General features: G+C 43.3%; 1 protein-coding gene across 50 annotated transcripts in view; it reads right to left on the bottom strand.

Moving 5' to 3' along the window:
• CELF1 (CUGBP Elav-like family member 1) overlaps nucleotides 1-21,764 on the bottom strand; it is an 87,878-nt gene extending 66,114 nt beyond the window's left edge. For all 50 annotated transcript variants that reach the window (XM_021083081.2, XM_021083088.2, XM_085011149.1 and 47 more), the window contains exon 1: nucleotides 21,610-21,764. The gene's annotated coding sequence lies outside the window, so the exon portion shown is untranslated. The remainder of the gene's footprint in view (nucleotides 1-21,609) is intronic.
• Between the last annotated feature and the right edge of the window lie 1,384 nt (nucleotides 21,765-23,148).

Here is a 23,148-nt window from a genome sequence, read left to right as displayed (position 1 = left end):
ACCAAGGAGCAGTTAATGCCACACAGTTCTTTTCTTTGAACCCAAGTGACAGTTACATATTAACAAGTTGTAAACTAGGAGGTTGTTACCACGGGGACCCACTAGGATTCTTGGGGATGAACCTAGTAGGCTTTCTTTTTGGCTGCCCCAAAGCATATGGATTTCCTGGGCCAGGAATCAAATAGATCCAAGTCACAGTTGCAATCAATGCAGTATGGAAGCTGTGGCAACACAGGATCCTTAACCCAGTGTCAGGAGGTGGATCAAATCCATGTCCAAGAGCTCCAAAGACACCACCAATCCCACTGAACCACAGCAGGACCTCCTTTTTTATTCCTTCCTTCTTTTTTATTCCTTCCTTCTTTTTTATTTTTTTCTATTGGCCACACCTTCAGCATGTGGAAGGTCCCAAGTCAAGGATCAAACCCAGGCCACAGCAGTGACAACACTGAGTCCTTAACCACCAGGGAACTCCTCTAGCAGACTTTTTTTGGTCAGAGCCTTTTTTGATATTCTGGATCTAGCAATTCAGAAAGCCTGATGTAATTTTTCTTCAGCAAGCTTCTTTCAAGAAATATTACCATGTAGTATACAATTCTGAAAAAATATTAACTATTTTCGTGACTCTCTTGCAAGAAATAAATGTATTCAAGTCTTCCTTTATTTTTTTTTTTTTGGTTACACTCACAGTATGCAGAAGTTCCTGGACCAGGGATCAAACTTGTGCCACAGCAGCAACAATGCCTTAACCCACAAAGCCACAAGAGATCTCCGATATATTCAAGTCTTAATCTCCCTATCCACAAAAACAATTACATAAATATAAGCTCAATGAAGTTTCAGTGATCTAAACATGCTATTTTTTCTTTCCAGATCACCACATTTCATAAATTATATTACTTAGTATTTTTCCTATTAAGATTAAAGTTCTTGGAGTTCCCGTCATGGCTCAGTGGTTAACAAATCCAACTAGGAACCATGAGGTTATGTGTTTGATCCCTGGCCTTGCTCAGTGGGTTAAGGATCCGGCGTTAGCAGTGAGCTGTGGTGTAGGTCACAGACACGGCTCGGACCCCGCATTGCTGTGGCTCTGGGGTAGGCTGGCGGCTACAGGTCTGATTGGACCCCTAGCCTAGGAACCTCCATATGCCATGGGATCAGCCCTAGAAAAGGCAAAAAGACAAAAAAAAAAAAAAAAAAAAAAAAAAAAAGACTTAAAGTTCTCCAAAGCAAGTCTCTACTCAAGAAATTTCATCTTCCCTGATTAGGTCAGAAATATAACAAAGTATAATTATAATAAATAAAAGTGATTTAAAACAAAGCACACTGCTTAGATCAGAAGAGACTTCAAATTTCACATCTGAGAAACACTGCTTTGGGAAAGATCCCTGGTTTTCTCCTTACTTGTTGCAAGTAATAAATCCCTCCTTCTCCTGGAAAAATAAATATACGAACTCAAGTCTGCCTCCAAAATTGCTGTGTACGGCCAAAGGGGATGTAAGTCAGGGAGATGAAACTACCATTCTCAAGTGTGAGGTCACTTGGCTCCCCCGAGACCCACTCTGTAAGAGATACATTAGGAGAAGGGATCATTTACAAGTCTGATCTGTGGATCTGGTTTGTTCAGAGAACTGCAACAGTCAGAATTCACAAGAAAACACTTCTCTAAGTCTTAGCCCAGAGCAAAGTTACATCAGACAAATTCACATTAATAAATAAAAACGGCACTTGATTTCACAGTAATAGTCTAAAACTTCAGCTATCCTAAGCCTAACTCACAAACTTGAGAGCTAAAAAGTATTTGAAACAAAAACTCAAAAAGTGTCCCTGTGCTCATAAAAATCTTTCCTTGCCCTCAAACTAATAATTTATTGAAAAACCTAAATATAAACACCACTAAGATAAAGTATGTGTTGAAACCAAATTCATAACCATATTAGAAAAGTAAAAGAGGGAGTTTCTGCTGTGGTGTAGTGGGTTAAGAATCTGACTGCAGGAGTTCCCATTGTGGCACACCAGAAACAAATCCAACTAGTATCCATGAGGATGCAGGTTCGATCCCCAGCCCAGCACAATGATTAAAAAGATCCAGCATTGCTGCGGCTGCAGTGAGGTCACAGCTGTGCCTTGGATTCATTCCATCGCCCAGGAACTTCCATGTCTCAAGCGCAGCCATTAAAAAAAAAAAAAAAAGTAAAAGATGAGTCCCCTTGCGGTGCAGTGGGTTAAGGTCACCGCAGCAGCTCAGGTCCGATCCCTGGTCAGGGAACTTCCACATGCTGCAGGCACGGCCAAAAAAATAAAAATTAAAAAATTTTAAAAATAATTTTAAAGTAAAAGAGAAATCACAAAAAAATCTGAAGAGAAAAAAACGGATTTAGGAGACAAGACACACCGTCAGCTAAAGGTAAGAACAGGCATCAGCATATTCCATAGAAATATTGTATTTGGGAGTTCCCTTCGTGGCGCAGTGGCTAACGAATCCGACTAGGAACCATGAGGTTGTGGGTTCGGTCCCTGTCCTTGCTCAGTGGGTTAACGATCCGGCGTTGCCGTGAGCTGTGGTGTAGGTTGCAGACGTGGCTCGGATCCCGCGTTGCTGTGGCTCTGGCGTAGGCCGGCGGCTACAGCTCCGATTCGAACCCTAGCCTGGGAACCTCCATATGCCGAGGGAGCGGCCCAAGAAATAGCAAAAAGACAAAAAAAAAAAAAAAAAAAAAAAAAATATTGTATTTGGTTGTTTTTCGTGTTTGGCTGTGCCTGTAGCAGCACATGGAAGGAAGCTCCTGGGCCAGGGATCAAACCTGTGCTACAGCAACCCTAGCTGCCACAGGCAATAACATCATATTTCCAACCCACTGTACCACAAAAGAACTCCTGCATCTGGTTTTTAATATATTAACTCACCTAAGCTTGCCTGCAGCAGTATTATTATCATTACTTTTTGTCTTTTTAGGGCTGCACCCTAGGCATATGGTGTTTCCCGGGCTAGGGGTTGAATCGGAGCTGCAGCTCTGATCCTACACCATAGCAAGAGCAACGTGGGATCCGAGCCACATCTGCAACTTAAAGCACTGTTCACGGCAATGCCAGATCCTCATCCACTGAGTGGGGCCAGGGATCCAACCCACAACCTCATGCAACCTCATAGTTCGTAGTTGGATTCGTTTCTGCTGCGCCATGATGGGAAGTCCCCAAAAGGTTATTTTTAAGTAGTTTCCCAATCCTGTCACCACAATCTATAACCCAAATTAGTTCAGTAAAGAAGTTTACACAGGAGTTCCCGTCGTGGCACAGTGGTTAACGAATCCGACTAGGAACCATGAGGTTGCGGGTTCGGTCCCTGCCCTTGCTCAGTGGGTTAACGATCCGGTGTTGCTGTGAGCTGTGGTGTAGGTTGCAGACGTGGCTCGGATCCTGCGTTGCTGTGGCTCTGGCGTAGGCCAGTGGCTACAGCTCCGATTAGACCCCTAGCCTGGGAACCTCCATATGCCACGAGAGTGGCCCAAAGAAATAGCAAAAAGACAAAAAAAAAAAAAAAAAGTTTACACAAGCTTACAAATGTTTTCTCAGGTCAGTCTCTCAAAGCAACAGAAATAAAAGTAAAAATAAACCAATGGGACCCTATCAAACTGATAAGCTTTCGCACAGCAAAGGAAACCATAAAAAAAAACAAAAAGACAACTTACAGAATGGGAGAAAACAGTGTCAAATGATGCAATGACAAGGGCTTGATCTCTAAAATATATAACAACTTATACAACTCAACAGCAAAATAGCCAACAACCCAGAGGAAAATGGGCAAAAGACCTGAATAGACATCTCTCCAAAGAAGATATACAGATGGTCAATAAGCACATGAAAAAATGCTCAACATCAATGACTACTAGAGAAATATAAATCAAAACTACTATGAGGTACCACCTCACACCTGTCAGAATGGCCATCATGAACAAGTCAACAAGTAACAAATGCTGGGAAGGTGTAGAGGAAAAAGCCCTCCTGCACTGTTGGTGGGAATGTACATTGGTACAACCAATATGGAAAACAGTATGGAGGTACCTCAGAAAACTAAATATAGAACATATGACCCAGCAATCCCACTCTTGGGCATATATCCGGACAAAATTTCCTTGAAAAAGACACGTGAACCCCTGTGTTCACTGCAGCATTATTCACAATAGTCAAGACATGGAAACAACCTAAATGTCCATCAACAGATGATTGGATTAAAAAGATGTGGTATATATATACAATGGAATACTACTCAGCCATAAAAAGAACAAAATAATGCCATTTTCAGCAACATGGATGGAACTAGAGACTCTCATCGTGAGTGAAATAAGTCAGAAAGAGAAAGACAAATACCATATACAAATACCATATATTACTTACATCTGGAATCTAATATATGGCACAAATGAACCTTTCCACAGAAAAGAAACTCATGGACATGGAGAACAGACTTGTGGTTGCCGAGAGGGAAGGAGTGGGATGGATTGGTAATTTGGAGTTAACAGATGAAAACTATTGCCTTTGGAATGGATAAGCAATGAGATCCTGCTGTATAGCACTGGGAACTATATCTAGTCACTTATGATGGAGCATGATAATGTGAGAAAAAAGAATGTATACATGTATGTGTAACTGGGTCAGGTCACCTTGTTGTACAGCAGAAAATTGACAGAACACTGTAAGCTATCTATAATGGAAAAAATAAAAATCATTATAAAATAAAAAAAGTTTACAAGCTTTTTAAATTAATTATTTATTTACTTTGCTTTTTAGGGCCACACCCAAGGCATATGGAGGTTCCCAGGCTAGGGGTCCAATCAGAGCTATAGCTGCCAGCCTATACCACAGCCACAGCAACGCCAGGTCCAAGCCATGCCTGCAACCCGCGCCACAGCTCATGGCAATGCCAGATCCTCAACCCACTGAGCTCAAGGCCAGGGATCGAACCAGCAACTTATGGTTCCTAGTTGGATTTATTTCTGCTGCGCCACAATGGCCAACTCCACAAGCTTTTCTTAAATTAGATTTGTAAATGTATTCAGAGGCTATTAAACAAAAAAATGACGTGATAAAAATAAATATACAATAAACACGGCATCTTTCCATAATTATTTCCCATAAACTGAAAAGAGGAAGTGCAAAGGACAAGCCCAGAGTACAGTTTTGTCACATTAGTTTACTATCAGACAGTCTACAGACAAAAAGAGACTCAGGCCACAGGACATGAGAAGAGACAAATACTTAGGTGCTTTATTTGTTTTTACTACTGGTTTATAATTCCTTGACTTTATTTTTAAGCGCATGTCTTGGCCAGAAAAGCAAGAGAGCATTGACTGCCAGCAGTATCAGATTCTCCTTTTCTTATTTTCTAGAACTACAAAAAACAGAGCCAGAATCAGGGTTTCTAGGAGCCTTCTGTTTTGTACAGGCAACATACAGTATGAGGTTTTTTTTTGTTTTTTTTTGTCTTTTTGCTATTTCTTTGGGCCGATCTCGCGGCATATGGAGGTTCCCAGGCTAGGGGTCGAATCGGAGCTGTAGCCGCCAGCCTACGCCAGAGCCACAGCAACACGGGATCCGAGCCGTGTCTGCGACCTACACCACAGCTCGAGGCAGCGCCAGATCATTAACCCACTGAGCAAGGCCAGGGACCGAACCCGCAACCTCATGGTGCCTAGTCGGATTCGTTAACCACTGCACCATGACGGGAACTCCAGTATGAGGTTTTAAGATACACAAAGGCTTTTATAGCACAAATCTTAACCAACTTAATGTCTTTCAATGGAAAGCTACTAACTTTTTTTTTTCCAGAAAACCCCTTGAAGCTTTAAAGTACTGATTATTTTCAAAAGACAATTTGAAGACACAGATGCATAAAATTTCAATTTTAAAAGTTTCCTTCCTCTTACTAGTCCTCAGTACTGAACTGTCTCAAAACATAAAATTAAGTGCCATTCAACCAGACATGCAGTATTCAACAAATATTTATCAAGTATCTACTTTGTGCAAAGGCCCCAGACCAGTAAATACTACGGACTGTAAAAATGGAAAACTTCCTCTGCACTATCATTTGGTTCAATACCATACACACACTATAGTGTCTGAAGGCAAAACACTGTTCAGGTTCATATTCTCAACAATTTGGCCTCCAGTGTCAAATAACGACTTCCAGGTTTTTCTATCCTGCAAATCTACTCCTTCTTGGTAGTACACAAATTCAAAGATCAAAGCTGGCTTTCGTCTCTTTAATTCCTGCTATAGTATTACAGGGAAATTTTACATTTCTCTGGAAAAAAGTCTTTGAACTTAACAGAAACCAAATGATCACAGGAAGGAAAAAAAATCAAATTAGAAACATTAAACTGGCTTCTTTCTCAGAGCTTCCCTCTTTCCCTCATTAACATTTCTCAAAGAGAAAAACACCACTGTGATGCTCCTATTACAGATCATTCATGAAGTTACTAACTGAGCCGAGACCAGACAGACTCCATCAACTGGGCACACAGCCACTCACCATTACCCTTTGTTTAAAGTCTCAACTGCCATTCAACGCACATTATTGTGTGCCACTCAAGTCCATCAATGTTTTTTTAAGAAACAACCAAATGTGTTAACTAGAAATGAAGAAAGCACCTAATCCACATGCCTTACAAAAGGCTCTTTTTAAAATAATGGCTCACTGGAGTTCCCACCATGGCACAGTGGTTAACGAAACCGACTAGGAACCATGAGGTTGCGGGTTCGGTCCCTGCCCTTGCTCAGTGGGTTAACGATCCGGCGTTGCCTCGAGCTGTGGTATAGCAACGTTGCAGACGCGGCTCGGATCCCGCGTTGCTGTGGCTCTGGCGTAGGCTGGTGGCTGCAGCTCCGATTCGACCCCTAGCCTGGGAACCTCCATATGCCGCGGGAGCGGCCCAAGAAATAGCAAAAAAGAAAAAAAAGAAATAAAATGATGGCTCACTTTACATTTCCTATCTGAAATAGCAGTATTATTTTAAAATACTGATAAGTCTTACATGCCTAAAAACAACTAGTTGCAAACAATAATCATTAGAAACTTGTTTAACAAATAAAACCCTCAATCTTGAGCTGGTAAAGCACCAGAGAGAAGCAATCTGCACACTAAAAGGGACAACACAGATGAATGTCTACAATACAGATGGAAGCCAAGACCCCAAGCAGCCTAAGCCTGGAGGTGGGGAGTCTGTTGGGGGGAAAAGGGCAATCTTCCTAAGAGTCATGATCCTAGGCGTGACTGTTCTAAAATTCAAATGAATTTAAGAAATGCGGAGTTCCCGTCATGGCGCAGTGGTTAACGAATCCGACTAGGAACCATGAGGTTGCGGGTTCGGTCCCTGCCCTTGCTCAGTGGGTTAACGATCCGGCGTTGCTGTGAGCTGTGGTGTAGGTTGCAGCCGCGGCTCGGATCCCGCGTTGCTGTGGCTCTGGCGTAGGCCGGTGGCTACAGCTCCGATTCAACCCCTAGCCTGGGAACCTCCATATGCCGCGGGAGCGGCCCAAGAAATAGCAACAGCAACAACAACAACAACGACAAAAGACAAAAAAAGAAAGAAAAGAAATGCCAGGCAGAGCTCTGCACTAAACATCTTATTCAAAGCTCCTCTGGAGTTGCCACTGTGGCACAGTGGAAACGAATCCGACTAGGAACCATGAGGTTGAGGGTTCAATCCCTGGCCTTAATCAGTGGGTTAAGGATCTGGCGTTGCCATGAGCTGTGGTGTAGGCTGGCAACTGTAGTTCTGATTCAGCCCCTAGCTTGGGAACCTCCATATGCTGCGGGTGTGGCCCTAAAAAGCAAAAAAAAAAAAAAAAAGCTCTTATAATTGTAATTAATTAAGAAAGACTTTCTCCAAAATACCTTAAGCAAAGAAAAAAAAATCATTAATTGGTAACACACTGGATTATCTTACAAAACCCAAAGGCAACAGAGTACTACAGAGCCACCTACAAAGCCCTTTTGCACCCAGGCTTCTATTCTGCATGTGTTTGTTGTCTGACTCTCTCTCCAGAGCTACACTTCTCCTCAGTGCTTTTTTTCTGAATAATTCTACTTAATTCTCCCTCCCTGTAGATTGGCCTTCACTGCTTCCACATATATGAGCTTGAACTTGGCTGCACTCCAGTTTAAATGTTTCAAATTCTCTAAATTCAGGTGATATTTGTTCCCTAATGACCTGAATCTCAGTTCCAACCTCAAATTCCCAGAAGAAGCTGATTTGCCACCTTAAGTGCCCAGCCAGTGTCCAATAAACCACCACAAACAGCTCACAGAATATAGCTGGGATGCCTGACTCTTCAAAAGATATGTAATACACTAAATAAGCAATGAGTCAGTCTCCATCCTCAAGAAATTTAAAATCTCACTGAAATGAAAAAAAGTATGTTAATACTAATATTCTATGATACAGTATTAGAATGAATATACAGGAAAAGCTTCATGACAAAGATGAGCTGTGCACTAAATGACAAATAGAAATTGAACCATGAGCAGGGAAAGGCTGAAGAACACAAAATGTGATTCCCGCTCCTCTTCCTCTGGCCATCTAAGAATTACGGGCATAAGGAATAAATGGTCTTTTACCACACAAACATCTTCCAGTGAAATATCCTTGTTGAAAGCCTCCTCTAAGTTTTAAAACTAGTATGTGACCACAAATCAGTATTGTTTCAATGCACAGTAATAACCAGCTAGCTGATGAATGTCAGTTACAGTTTCAAGGTGCATATCACCACCACCCTGACTTCCTTTTCACTCCATGGACCTCCTAAGACTCCTGCTCAGACAACAGCATTCAGAGTCAGGCAGGCAGCCAATAGGACCGCACAGGTGTTTCTCACTGGTAATATCCCACCCAACCTAGCCTGGTTAAGTTAGCAGCATCATACAGACAATTCATGCAAGAGAGAAAAAGACACCAGCTAAGCTACGTAATCCTAAGTGTGCAGGGAGGGGATTGGAGCAGAAAAATGATTCCCACACTCAAAAAGCTATAAGCACAAAGAAACTGGGAAAAGCCTACAGTAAATTATCTGTACAAAACAGAAATCAGCAAAAACTTAACAGATGTCCAAACAATATTGGGTTAAAAAAGACAGTCTACTCACAGTACCCCACATTATCACCAAAATATCACACATTCCCACAGATTGAAGCAAGGGTTTGCTTCAACATCACAGGAAACACAAAGGCAAAAGAACAATGGGAAAGTGAAGGCAGTTTCTAATTTAACAATTACTTTGCTGAAGAGTAACAGTGTTATTATATAAATGAAAACTACCAACCTATCAAAATTAAAAGTGTAACACTATAAGAGTTCCCTGGCGGCCTAGTGGTTAAGGATCCAGCATTGACACTGCAGCCAAAAGAAAAAGAAAAAAAAGTATAACACTATAAAATTCAACAGCTTTAGAACAAAACTTCATTTTGTATAATCTCCAAACTAAACACATTTCCCAACTTGGAAATAAAATTTCAATGGAGTTTCAACACAGGAAAAAATGGTGTGTAACTCCATTTTGTCAAAGCTGAACATAGCCCTGGAGATCAGAAAGTTAGTGAACAGTTCTTCCTAAAGTAACACTCCACATCTATGAACACATCTCCAAAGTGGCATTAATTAATTAAAATCAGTCGGTGAGATGTCAGATCTCACTGCAGCCTCTAAAACAGAACTCACCATTCGTCCTCATATTTGCTGCCATATTTTCTCAGTGGAGGAAAAGAAAAATCAAAACGTTACAATTCAAAGGCTGTTCTGAAAGTGAGTCCATTACTTGCACAATGGAGAAAAAGGTCAGAACTTCACAAAGCTCTAAGAGTTAAAATGCTTTAAATCATTTAATATGTGTAATATATTTTATACTCCCCTAAGTGTCATCTCTTGAAAACAGTCTAATTTTAATGTGGATTTAATGTAATTTTCATAAAAACGTTTAATGAAATTTATGCTCTCTGTGTAAAAATCTTAAAATAACGGTAAGTATGAAATAGGAAGTATGGTAAGTATGAAGAAAAAAAAATCACTCATGTCCCAAGATCCAAAAAAATTCTGGTATTTATCTTTCCTTCTAGCCTGTGAGATAATGTTTTTAGAAAAATTAAAGATTTCCTTAGCAGAAAGGATATGCTAAGTTAATACGGAGTTTACGATGGATAGAAACCCTTTTTTTTTTCCCTTGGGCTTTTTTTAGAACCACACCCACAGTATATGGAAGTTCCCAAGCTAGGGGTCGAATTGGAGTTGTAGCCACTGGCCTACACCACAACCACAGCAACACCAGATCCGAGCTGCATCTGCGACCTACACCACAGCTCATGGCAACACTGGATCTTCAACCCACTGATCGAAGCCAGGGATCAAACCCGAATCCTCATGGACACTAGTCGGATTCATTACTGCTGAGCCACAACGGGAACTTCTAAAACATTCCTGAAAATTTTTACAGGTCTGGAAACCAAAGAAGTTAAAAATACATGCTCATAGCCTCCATAGGATAAGAGAGATTTAAAAAAATAACTATGAAACAGTTCGGCTGATTAATCCTGTAAGAGAATCAGTACATTAAGGAGATTCTAACGGCCAATTTCATGACAAGGACAAGTTACAGCTGCAATGAATTCATAAGAAAACTGTCTTCAGGAATTCTTCCACAGCACAGTGGGTTAAAGATTCACGGTTGTCACTACTGTGACACGGGTTCTATCCCTGGTCCAGGAACTTCCATATGTCACAAGCATGGCCAAAAACAGAAAACTGTCTTCAGCAAATTACAAAGCCCAGATAAGGATTCTTGACACAATATAATTTAAAAAGCAAATAGCTAAAACTGACTGCTCTTTCATCTACATTACACCCCTAAATATTAGAACCCATCCTCTCTCCAAGCCTAAAATTAGTAATTTATAATTAGGAAGAGACTGAGGTGACCCTACAGCTAATCTAATAATACACCCATCTGCATTTTTCAGTTTTCTGTGAACACTGAAGACTCCCTATCAACAGACTCCCGTGTAAAGTATAGACAGTGAAAATGAAATCTAAGAAATCACATTACCTAGATTCCACAGAAACCATGAGCTAAAAGATTCTATGAGGAAGGAGGCCCTTCAGAGCAAAACATTTCAGAGGCACCAAATGGACTTTAGGAAACAATCTCATCCCTAAGCCACAACAGACAAAGGTAAATACAAAACACACCTAAAAGGGGAAAGGAAAGGAACACGGACAGAAGCTGCTGCCCATCTATATATGACACTGCCAGTCATTTTACCAGCCTCTTTTATTTATTTATTTATTTTATTTTTTTGTCTTTTTGTCTTTGTTGTTGTTGTTGTTGTTGTTGCTATTTCTTGGGCCGCTCCCGCGGCATATGGAGTTTCCCAGGCTAGGGGTTGAATCGGAGCCGTAGCCACCAGCCTACACCAGAGCCACAGCAACGCGGGATCCGAGCCACGTCTGCGACCTACACCACAGCTCACGGCAACGCCGGATCGGTAACTCACTGAGCAAGGGCAGGGACCGAACCCGCAACCTCATGGTTCCTAGTCGGATTCGTTAACCACTGCGCCACGACGGGAACTCAGCCTCTTTTATTTAGGTGAACTGCACTACTGACCTATCTATGAGATACGTTGTAGGCTCATTTTTACCGAAGAAAAAAGGAAAGAAACAGTATTATCAATACTGTACCAGGCACTATTCAGTGCCTAGCTTATCTCAATTAATTCTGACATTACCATTTCAAGTTGGTTACCTCCATTTTAAATATAAAATATAGGATTTCCCGTCATGGCTCAGCAGAAATGAATCTGACTAGCATCTATGAGGTCGAAGGTTGGATCCCTGACCTCACTAAGTGGGTTAAGGATCCGGCATTGCCGTGCGCTTTGGTGTAGGTCGCAGACACAGCTCAGATCTGGCGTTGCTGTGGCTGTGGCGTAGGCCAGTGGCTACAGCTCCAATTCGACCCCTAGCCTGGGAACCTCCACATGCTTTGGGTGCGGCCCTAAAAGGAAAACAAAACAAAAAAAAAAGATGAAAGAAAATAACAGACCCAGAAATGTTAAGATCACACAGTGGTATTACCAATTTTTAAGCTCAATAGCTGGAACAGTCAAACCTATCCTTCCCAGGCTATGTTTATAAATACCATTCAAGTCACAACATTCTTTCAAACCACAGATTTCAAACCATTTTTTTTTTTTTTTTTGTCTTTTTAGGGCCACACCCAGGGCATATGGAGATTCCCAGGCTAGGGGTCAAATCACAGCTACAGCTGCCAGCCTACAGCACAACCACAGCAATGCCAGATCCAAGCCATGTCTGCAGCCTACACCACAGCTCATGGCAATATCGGATCCTTAACCCACTGAGCAAGGCCAGGGATTGAACCTGTGTCTCATGGAAACTAGTCAGGTATGTTAACCACTGAGCCATGAAGGGAACTCCCAAACCAATTTTAAGAACTCAAACTCTCAAACATCGAGAGTTTCCCTGTGGCTCAGCAGGTTAAAGATCTGGCATCGTCACTGCTGTGGCTCAAGTCGCCGCTGTGGCATAGGTTCAATCCATGGCCCAGGAACTTCTACATGCCTCAGATGCAGCCAAATATATGTAATTTGCAAGATTCAACTCTCAATTATGGGAAGGCCAATTCTTTAGGTTTTGTTCAAAATTTTCTTATTTAAGAGTTCCCGTGGTGGCCCAGTGGTTAACGAATCCGACTAGGAACCATGGGGTTGCGGGTTTGATCCCTGCTCTTGCTCAGTGGGTTAAAGATCCGGCGTTGCCGTGAGCTGTGGTGTAGGTCGCAGACTCGGCTCGGATTCCGCGTTGCTGTGGCTCTGGTGTAGGCCGGCGGCTACAGCTCCGATTCAACCCCTAGCCTGGGAACCTCCATGTGCCGCGGGAGCGGCCCAAGAAATGGCAAAAAGACAAAAAATAAATAAATAAATAAATAAATAAAATTTTTCTTATTTAGGAGTTCCTGTTGTGGCTCAGTGGTAATGAACCCAACTAGCAGCCATGTAGATTTGAGTTCGATCCCTCGCCTTGCTCAGTGGGTTAAAGATACAGCATTACTGTGAGCTGTGATGAAGACCTCAAACGAGGCTCAGATCCCGAGTTGCTGTGGCTGTGGCATGGGCCAGCAGCTGTAGGTCCAACTCAACCCCTAGCCAGGGGACTTCTATATGCCACAGATGCGGCCCTAAAAAGCAAAAAAGTCATCATATTAAAAAAAAATGTCAGAGTTCCCGTCGTGGCGCAGTGGTTAACGAATTCAACTAAGAACCACGAGGTTTCGGGTTCAGTCCCTGGCCTTGCTCAGTGGGTTAGGGATCTGGCATTGCCGTGAGCTGTGGTGTGGGTTGCAGACACGGCTTGGATCCTGCATTGCTGTGGCTCTGGTGTAGGCCGGCGGCTACAGCTCTGATTCGACCCCTAGCCTGGGAACCTCCATATGCTGCGGGAGCGGCCCTAGAGAGAGAGAGAGAAAGAGAGAAGAGAGAGAGAGAGAGAGAGAGAGAGAGAGAGAGAGAGAGAGAGAGAGAGAGAGAGAAAGAGAGAGAAAGGAAGGAAAAGAAAGAAAGAAAGAAAGTCAGTCAGTCAGTCAGTCTTGGGAGTTCCTGTTGTGGTGCATCAGAAACAAATCCGACCAGGAACCATGAGGTTGTGGGTTTCATCCCTGGCCTCGCTCAGTGGGTTAAGGATCTGGCATTGCCATGAGCTGTGGGGTAGGTTGCAGATGCGACTTGGATCCTGAGTTGCTGCTGCTGTGGTGTAGGCCAGCAGCTGTAGCTCCGATTGGACCCCTAGCCTGGGAACCTCCATATGCCAAGGGAATGGCCCTAAAAAGCAATAAATTAATTAATTAATTAACTAAAATAAAACCCCATGTCTTAAATACTGTGAGGGCTGTAATACCTCTTTAGGACAATAGGGTTAACTGAATAAAACTTTCTTTCAGTTCATCCACTGTCCCAAGGATTCATACTAAACTTCCTTTATTACTGTAGAGGAGGAAAACAGAGTTAGAGGTTGGGTCCAAAAAGCAAAGAGAGGAAAAGTAGGCAATCAAGCTGCTCAAAATCAGTTATGAACTTCTAAAAAATTAAGTAAAAGCTCACCTTAAGAAAGCCTTGGGGGGTAAAAAAAAAAAGAAGAAAGCCTTGGAGTTCCCATTGTGACTAGTATCCATGAAGTTGCTGGTTCGATCCCTGGCCTCGCTCAGTGGGTTAAGGATCCAGTGCTGCCATGAATTGTGGTGCAGGTCACAGAGGCAGCTGACATCTGGCATTGCTGTGGCTGTGGTGTAGGCCAGCAGCTACAGCTCCGATTTGACCCCTAGCCTGGGAACTTCCCATATGCTGCGGGTGCAGCCATAAAAAGACAAAAAAAAAAGAAAAAAAGGAAAAAAAGAAAAGAAAGCTTTTCATGCATGAGAATATTCTGAATATCTCTGTATATACTGAAACAAACTCGGAGGCTTATGATAATCTTCAAAATGCTCTTACTCTCAAAGTATTCATTATTAACTTTAAGTAGGCCATTAAATGTCAGGTTTATAAGCTTATCCCTATACAATATGGAATACCTGGATATTAATCTAACCCTCTAACAAAAACCACTCATATATCATAGCTATACAGCAAAGTAGAAACTTGCCTATTCTTTCTCTTCATTTGATACTTTTTCTACACATAAACCATATTTTGAAAATGACTGGAAATTATGATTAGAACAGGAATTAGGAATGATGCTGTTAACTGTGATCTGGGTTACTGTTATATACTTTTAAACACACTGATATGTTTGAATTTTCCAGAGATTTGAGCATGGCACTGGACATCCCACTGTAATGTGCAATTCACAATATGAAGAACATGAATTCCAAGCAATTCAAGAGCCTTTATGGAGCGCCAAGAGGGTACATGACCAACATGAAAGAAACATCATTTTTGACCTCAGTAAGCAAAGGAATTCAACCACAAATGGAAAAGAAGTCCTGATACATGCTACACATGAACGAACCTTGAAAACACTGTGTTAAGTGAAATAAATCAGACACAAAAGGACAAATATTGTATGATTCCAATTATATGAAATATCTAGGTGAATTTACAGGGACAGACAGCAGGCTACAGATTACCAGATGCTAGTAGCAGCAAGGAATGACTAGTTATTATTTAATGGTTATAGAGTTTGTATTTGGGGTGAAGTAAACATTTGGGAAATAGATAGTGGTGATTATTGCACAACATGGTGAATGTACTTAATGTCACTAAATTTTACTTTTCCTTTTTTTTGGGGGGCGGGAAAGGCATGTGGAAATTCCCAGACCAGGAGTCAAACCTGCACCACAGCAGTGACCCCAAGTCACAGCAGTGACAACGCTAGATTGTCAATCCTTAACCCGCTACACCACAAGGGAACTCCTCCTCAATTGTATTTTTTTTTTTTTTAAGGCCAAAACTGTGGCATATGTAAATTCCCAGGCTACAGGGTGAATTGGAGCTGCAGGTGCCAGCCTACACCACAGCCACAGCAATATAGGATTCAAGCCACATCTGCGACCTACACTACAACTCACAGCAATGCCGGATCCTTAATCCAATGAGTGGGACCAGGGATCAAACCCTCAGCCTCATGGATATTGGACAGGTTTGTCACCACTGAGCCACATGGGAACTCCTCGACTGTACTCTTAAAAACGGTTAAAATAGGGAGTTGCCGCTGTGGTGCAGTGGGATGAGTCTCACTGCAGCAGCTTGGATCAGTGCACAACCATGGGTTTAATCCCCAGCCTGGTACAGTGGGTTAAAGGATCCAGCATTGCCACAACTGTGGCACAGGTCGCAGTTGCAACTCAGATTCAATCCCTGGCCCAGGAAACTTCCATATGCCATGGATGCAGCCACAAAAAAAGAAAAAAAAATTTAATAGTTAAAATAAGCTAAATCTAAAATCATAAAACTTCCAGAAAAAATAGGAGATAAGCTTCATGGCATCTGACTGGGCAGTGATTTCTTGAATAAGACACCAAAAGCACAGACAACTAAAGGAAAAAGAGACAATGTGACTCCAGCAAACTTAAAAAAAAGTCTGTGTTTCAAACGACACAGTAGAGTGAAAAGACATAGAAGAAAGTATGTGAAATCATATATATCTCTTATGGAGTTAATATTCAGAATATATGAAGAACTACAACTAAACAACAAAAAAAATCTGATTTAAAAATGGACAAAGGACTTGAATAGACATTTCTGCAAAACTGATATACAAATGGCCATGGATGCCGCCAACAAGCATTATGAAAAGATGTTCAACATCATCAATCAGAGAAATACAAATCAAAACCACAATGAGGTATCATCTCACACCTCTTAGGATGGCTACTATTAAAAAAGAAAAGAGAAAACAAATATTGTTGCAGATGTGGAGATAATGGAATCCTGGTGGGACTGTAAAACAGTACAATCAGGAGTTCCCGTTGTGGCGAAGTGGAAATGAATCCATCTGATATCCATGAGGACGCATGTTCGATCCCTGGCCTTGCTCCGTGGGTTGGGGATCCAGCAATGCCGTGACCTGTGGTGTAGGCTGCAGACACGGCTTGGATGCCACGTGGCTGTTGCTGTGGCATAGGCCAGCAGCTATAGCTCTGATTCGACCCCTAGCCTGGGAACTTCCATATGCCATGGGTGCAGCCCTAAAAACATAAAAAAATAACAAATAAAACAGTACAATCATTATGGAAAATAGTATGGAATTCCGCCCCCCCAAAACTAAAAACAGAAACACCATATGATCCAGCAATTCCCTTCTGAGTATTATCAAAAAGAACTGAAAGGGTCTCAAAATGTGCATACCCATATTCATAGCAGCACTAATCAAAATGTACAGAAGGTAGAAACAACTTGTGTCCACCAACAGATAAACGGATAAACAAAATGTAGTATATGCATAACAACAGAAATTTATTCAGCCTTTAAAAGGAAAGAAATGATGAGTTCTCACTGTGGCACAGTGGGTTAATAACCCCAGTGCAGAGGTTTGGGTCTCAGATGTGGCTTGGATTCAATCCCTGGCCCAGGAACTTCAACGTGCTGCAGGTGAGGCCATAAAATAAATAAATTAATTAAATTAAATAAAAGGAAAGGAAAGGAAAGGGAAAAAAAAAAGAGTAACTTTGAAAAAAAATAAAAGAAATCCTGTCACATGCTACAACATGGAGGAACCTTTAAGATAGCATAGTAAGTTAAGAAACCAGTCACAAATGCCAAATACTGTATGACTCCACCCCTTTAAGATAAACAAAAGTAGTCAAATTCATAGAAGCAGAAATGATCAGAATGGTGGTTATGAGAGGTTGGGGCAGGGAGGAAGAAAAGATGAGTTGTTTAATGGGTATGGGTCTACAGTTTCAGACTTAGAAGACAAAAAAGTTAAGATCTGTTTCCCATTAACAGAATGTACTTAACGCCCCAAAACTGTACACTCAAAATTAAGATGGTAAACTTTAGGTTATGTGTTTTTTAACACATTAAAAAATACAAAAAAAGGCTAAAATCGCTAATTATATATATTTTACCACAATTTTTGAAATTAATAATGTAATATAACAAAACTGTTGAGTTGTATGGCATGTGAATTATATCTAAATAAAGCTGTTTTTATTTTTGTCTTTTGAGGGCCACACCTGCGGCACATGGAGGTTCCCAGGCTAGGGGTCAAATCGGAGCTGTTGCTGCCAGCCTACGCCACGGCCACAGCCACGCCAGACCTGAGCCTCATCTGTGACCTACACCACAGCTCACGGCAATGCCAGATCCTTAACCCACTGGGCAAGGCCAGGGATCGAACCCGCAACCTCATGGTTCTAGTTGGAGTCGTTTCCACTGCACCGTGACAGGCACTCCAAAATAAAGCTGTTTAAAAAAAAAAAAAAAAAAAAAAAAAAAAGCAGAGGAAACAGAGTTTAACCAAATCCTATCACTCACTGTGACAGGATTACAGAAAACAGAGCAATGTGTTTTAAGTACCCAAAGCCTTGAGCAGGGAGGAGTCTATGCTCCTACTTTCTCCAACTTCTTTACTTGGGTCTCCAGGTGACAACTGTCTTTCCCTTTCCAAGGTCCACTACCACCACCACCACACCTCCCACTTCCTTACTAGGTCTGGCCTCACAGGAAAATTAAGTTCAAGAAGCTACAGTGGCAGTCACAGTAAGGGGCATGGAATTCAAGACTCACATTCTACATTTAGCAGCAGAGCCCAAATTTAAAAAAAAAAAAAAAAAATCACACAGTATACATACAATAAATGTTAGGTCTCTGCACTTCCTTTCCTGTCTTCCAGCCCAGATGTTCCAGAGAGACTTTTCCACTCCAGTGCTGAGATATCAAGTGGCCTACTTCACATGTGCTGGAGCTATTAAACACAGAGCATCATTTAAAATGTGGATGTTGCAGGGAGCTCCCACTGTATCAAAATGGGAGCACTGGGACGCAGGTTCGACCCCCATCCGGCACAGTGGGTTAAGGATCCAGCATTGCTTCGGCTCCAGCATGGGTAGCAACTGCAGCCAGGCTCTGATCCCTGGCTTGGGAACTCCATATGCCAAAGGGCGGCCAAAAAAGAAAGGAAAAAAGAAAAAAAAAAAAAAAAAGTAGTTATTATGGAGTTCCCTTGTGGTACAGCAGGTTAAGGATCCAGCATTATCACTGCAGAGGCTTGGGTTATTCTGTGGTAAGGTTCTATCCCTGACCTGGGAACTTCCACATGCCATGGGAGTGGTCATGGGTGTGGCCACAGGCTAGGGGCATGGCCACAGAAGACATTTCCAACATCTTTGGAATGCCAACACACATCCAAATTAGAGCTTGAACAAATTAAATTACTAGAAAAAAAAATTTTTAAGAAAATTTAAAAAAAAATTTTTAAATAAAATGTTGTTAAACCATGCCTACCACCTATTATTAAATCTTAAAAACATACCATAAAACTGTAACTAAGATAAGCCTATTTTGGTAAAATAACAAAATTTCTATAGGATGATATGATAAAAGACCAAATATTAACAATCACCTCTGAGTGGTGGGACTAAGGGTGAGTTTCTCCCTTTTCAGCTTATCTGTATTTTTGTATAATGAATCTGTAAATTCTGTAGTAAGAAAAATAACTAGGAGTTCCCTTGTGGCACAGTGGGTTAAGGATCCACCTTCGTCACTACAGTGACTTCGGTCACTGCTGTGGCACAGGTTCCATCCCTAGTCTAGGAACATTCACATGCCACAGACGCAGGCAAAAAAAGAAAAGAAAAAAAATGGAAATCTTTTTTTTTTGTCTTTTCGTCTTTTCTAGGGCTGCTCCTGTGGCATACGGAGGTTCCCAGGCTAGGGGGCGAATCAGAGCTGTAGCCGCCGGCCTACGCCAGAGCCACAACAACGCATGATCCGAGCTACGTCTGCAACCTACACCACAGCTCAAGGCAACGCCGGATCCTTAACCCACTGAGGGAGGCCAGGGACTGAACCCGCAAACTCATGGTTCCTATTCGGATTCATTAACCACTGCACCACGACGGGAACTCCTGAAAAAAATGGAAATCTTTAGAAAATAAATTATTCTGGCTCAAATTTCACTGTCTACCTCTTACACCACAGACACTTTTACAAATTACTGCACTAAAGCTCAACTGACACCATGTTAAACAGACACTTTCTCCTCCATTTTGCAGATGAGAATAAACTGAAGCTCAAAACAGTGGCTTGGTCAAGGGTGTATAGATAGTAACATCGCAAAGATTACAACCCAGGCCTTCCAATTTCAAGCCTGGGTCTGCTTCTATTCTGCCACATCTTAAAGGGCAGATATGCATTACTGCTCATGACATTGTTTAAAAAAAAATTGTGTGGAAACTGTTCTAAGAGCACTTGCTACCTAATCTTGAGCAAGTAAGTCACTTAACCTCAGTTTCCTCATCTGAAAAGTGAAAGGGTTGGAAAAGCTTAAAAGGCTATCTCTAATAACCCCACCAGCTAATAGACTTTAAGTCTAGGCACCACCTGAGAAGAAAGCCCCTGGACAAGAATGAATGGTTGGAAAGAAGCTGAGGCTTATGCTCTGGGCGGAGAACCGTTCTTAATGGAAACAGGTGGTGGACAGTCAAGAGGAAAGAACCACTGGGGAAACCATAAACTTCCTGGTTAAATCAACAGCTGAAAGCGCCGGCTTTGCTTTACTAACAGCAATGTTTCAATCAGGACTAACTCAAGATCAGAAACCACACAAAGTAAAGCTAGAAGAATATCAAAACACAGGGGTAGAGGAGGGACCTGTAGCCATAGTTATATATAACTATGCTATGATAACTGGATGATTTTCCAAGTAGACTTATTAATGTTAAAACAGAACGAACCCTTGGTGATTCTGAGAGAAGACTCTTCTTCACCAAAAATTTAAGGAGAAAATGAAACTTGCATACCACTCTACAAGATGTCACACTTGTGGAAAAGATCCCACCCAACATTTGCGGAAAAGGTGAAAGAAAGCAATTAAAGCCTCTCCAAACTGCAGGGAATCAAAGAGAGTGAAAAGACCTTCATTAACGGTGAAGTTTCTGTAAAGGATTCCTCTGGTATTTGTAACCTCTTACACTGCAGACATTATAAAGCACTCAGTGCTATCTGAAACTGTTATACAGCCTTTTCACTCGAGAGTAATAAAAAGTACAGTATTTACTTCGCTGGCGAGAAAAAGATTCCATTTTGCTAAAACGGGCTCCGACCAAAATCTCACCACCTATCCCTTAACTACGAGGACAAGACTAAACCAAGGAGAAGCTACTTAGAGCCCATGCAACAGTCCTAGAGAATTCAAACAACATCCTGCCTTGAGAACCACAAGACACCAGCGGCTTTAAATCCAAACCAAGTACTTAACGAAAAAAGCTCACCGCGCTTCTGGGTGCGAGATTCCAGCCCCGCTACTAGGCCATGACTGGGTGAGCACCTGACATGGGGGGGAGGGCGAGCCAGGGCCCTAGCAGATCTGGGGCGAGCAACCAGGGGCTCTCGAGGCACCACGGGGGAAGCTCAGCCCTCTAGAGGCAGGGGTCCTGGGGACCCCCCCACGGTAGGCACCAAGAACACGTGGGGCGACAGGAGCAGGGAAGGGGTGTCCTGGGCAGGCAGCCTGGGTCTGGCACCGCGGCAGGAAAAAGGAGGAACGACTACCCCTAGACAGAGAACTGAGTCCTCTGGGCCCCGAGAGTGCAGGCAAAGGGCGCGGAAAGAAGCAAGGCCACGAGGAGGGCGGGTCTCCCTAGGCACGGGGGCACGCGCTGGGCAAGCGCAGCGGAACCCGGGCAGCGGAGGACCCCGACACACGCGAGGAGACCGCAGACCTGCCTCCACGACGCGGCGAACTAGGAGCGGCCGCGCTCGGAGGGCCCTGTGACCCGCGGCTGCCCGGACCGGACCCGCCCCGCGGCGCCTCCCTCCTGCCCCTTTCCCTCCCTCGTTCCCTCCCTCCCACCCGCGGCCCGTTATCCCGCGGCCGCCGCACTCACCAGCGGCTGCACCTTAGCCCGCCGCTGCCTCAGCTGCTGCCTGCGCCTTCGCAGCCGCCGCCGCTGCCGCCGCCTCGCTGCTGAGGCCGAGTCCCGGGGGAGCCTCCGCGTCCCGCCGCCGCTGCCGCTGCCGCCAGAGCAGAACACCCCAAAATGGCGGCACTTCCGGCACCTACCACCGGCGGGGAGGGCCAAGCAGGAGGGGGAGGGCGGCGAGGGGGAACGTACCACCGCGGGGCCGCCCGCAGCGCGGATCCGAGCGGAGCACCGCGCAGGGGCGGGCAGAGCGCCCGGCAATGCAGCGCCCCCTGGGGCTGGGGAGTGGAGAAGCAGCCGCGCCAGAGCCCCCGGGGCCTGGGGCGGAACCCTCAGCCCTAGGAGCGGCAGGGGCACGTCTCTTTGTCTCCCAGCACTGCTCTTGGGAAGAGTGGGAGGACCCCTGGCTTAAGAAGCTGAAGTTCTCGGCTCTGCGCCCCGCACCCACAGGAGTTCTGGATGAACTGGTGGGCTAGGACCTCTGCTTGGAACTGAATATGCGCGTAATAAAATATTTGATGAATGAATGGATGAGTGAATGGGATGGTGCTTGGCCAGCGCTGGGCACATGACACACCCTCCTTTCTACCCAACGGACAAGCAGCAGTATCCAGGCCTTCCTTCTCTACTGAGACGTGGAATGTGAGTGTATTGCAAGCTTTCAGAGTTAGCAGGATGATTGGCTGTATGAGCACACAACCTTGCAAAAATCCTTGCAGCGCTGGGAAGCTCATAAAGGTGCTGTTAAGAGACTGATTTTCCAGCCCTAACCTTCTTCTCCACGATTTTTTTTTCTTTTTAAGTTTCTTTTTTTGTTTGTTTGTTTTTTGTTTTTTGCTCTTTAGGGCCGCACACTCCGTATACAGAGGTTCCCAGGCTAGGGGTCAAATCGGGGCTACAGCTGCCGGCCTGCTCCACAGCTCACAGCAACGCCCGATCCTTGACCCACTGAGCGAGGCCAGAAATGGAACCCGCAACCTCGTGGTTCTTAGTCGGATTTGCTTCTGCTGTGCCATGATAGGAATTTCATGATTTTTTTTTTTTTCAATAACCCAGGTAAGGTCCCTGAAGACCTTCAGAGTGACCCAGGAATCCCAAGATCTAGGTGGACTGCAAACAGTACAATAGTTCGATCGTTCCTTTGTTTTTTTGGGGTGTTGGCTTTTTTTAGGGCTGCACCCCCAGCATATGAAAGTTCCCATGCTAGGGATACAATCTGAGCTGTGGCTGCTGGCCTATGCTACAGTTCGACGCAGCTCAGGACTTCGCAGATCCTTAATTCACTGAGTGAGGCCAGGAATGGAACCAGAGTACTTAAGGATTCCACTTGGGGTTCTTACTACTGAGCCATTATGGGAACTCATTGTTTGTTTGTTTGTTTGTTTTAAAGGCCAATGTCATTTATTCCACAGTTTCTACACATCGTGGAATAGTAAAATACAGATAGAGAAAGAAAACTTAGTTCTGGGACCCTTTGGCCCCAGCAACACGCAAGTAACTCAT

This window comes from Sus scrofa, chromosome 2 (genome assembly GCF_054392235.1).
Source record: "Sus scrofa isolate SSC_HxYL_T2T_F1_AM1 chromosome 2, Sscrofa_HxYL_maternal_Yorkshire_Landrace_v2.0, whole genome shotgun sequence".
Classification (NCBI taxonomy): domain Eukaryota; kingdom Metazoa; phylum Chordata; class Mammalia; order Artiodactyla; family Suidae; genus Sus; species Sus scrofa.
This window is presented reverse-complemented; position numbering and strand designations above follow the sequence as displayed.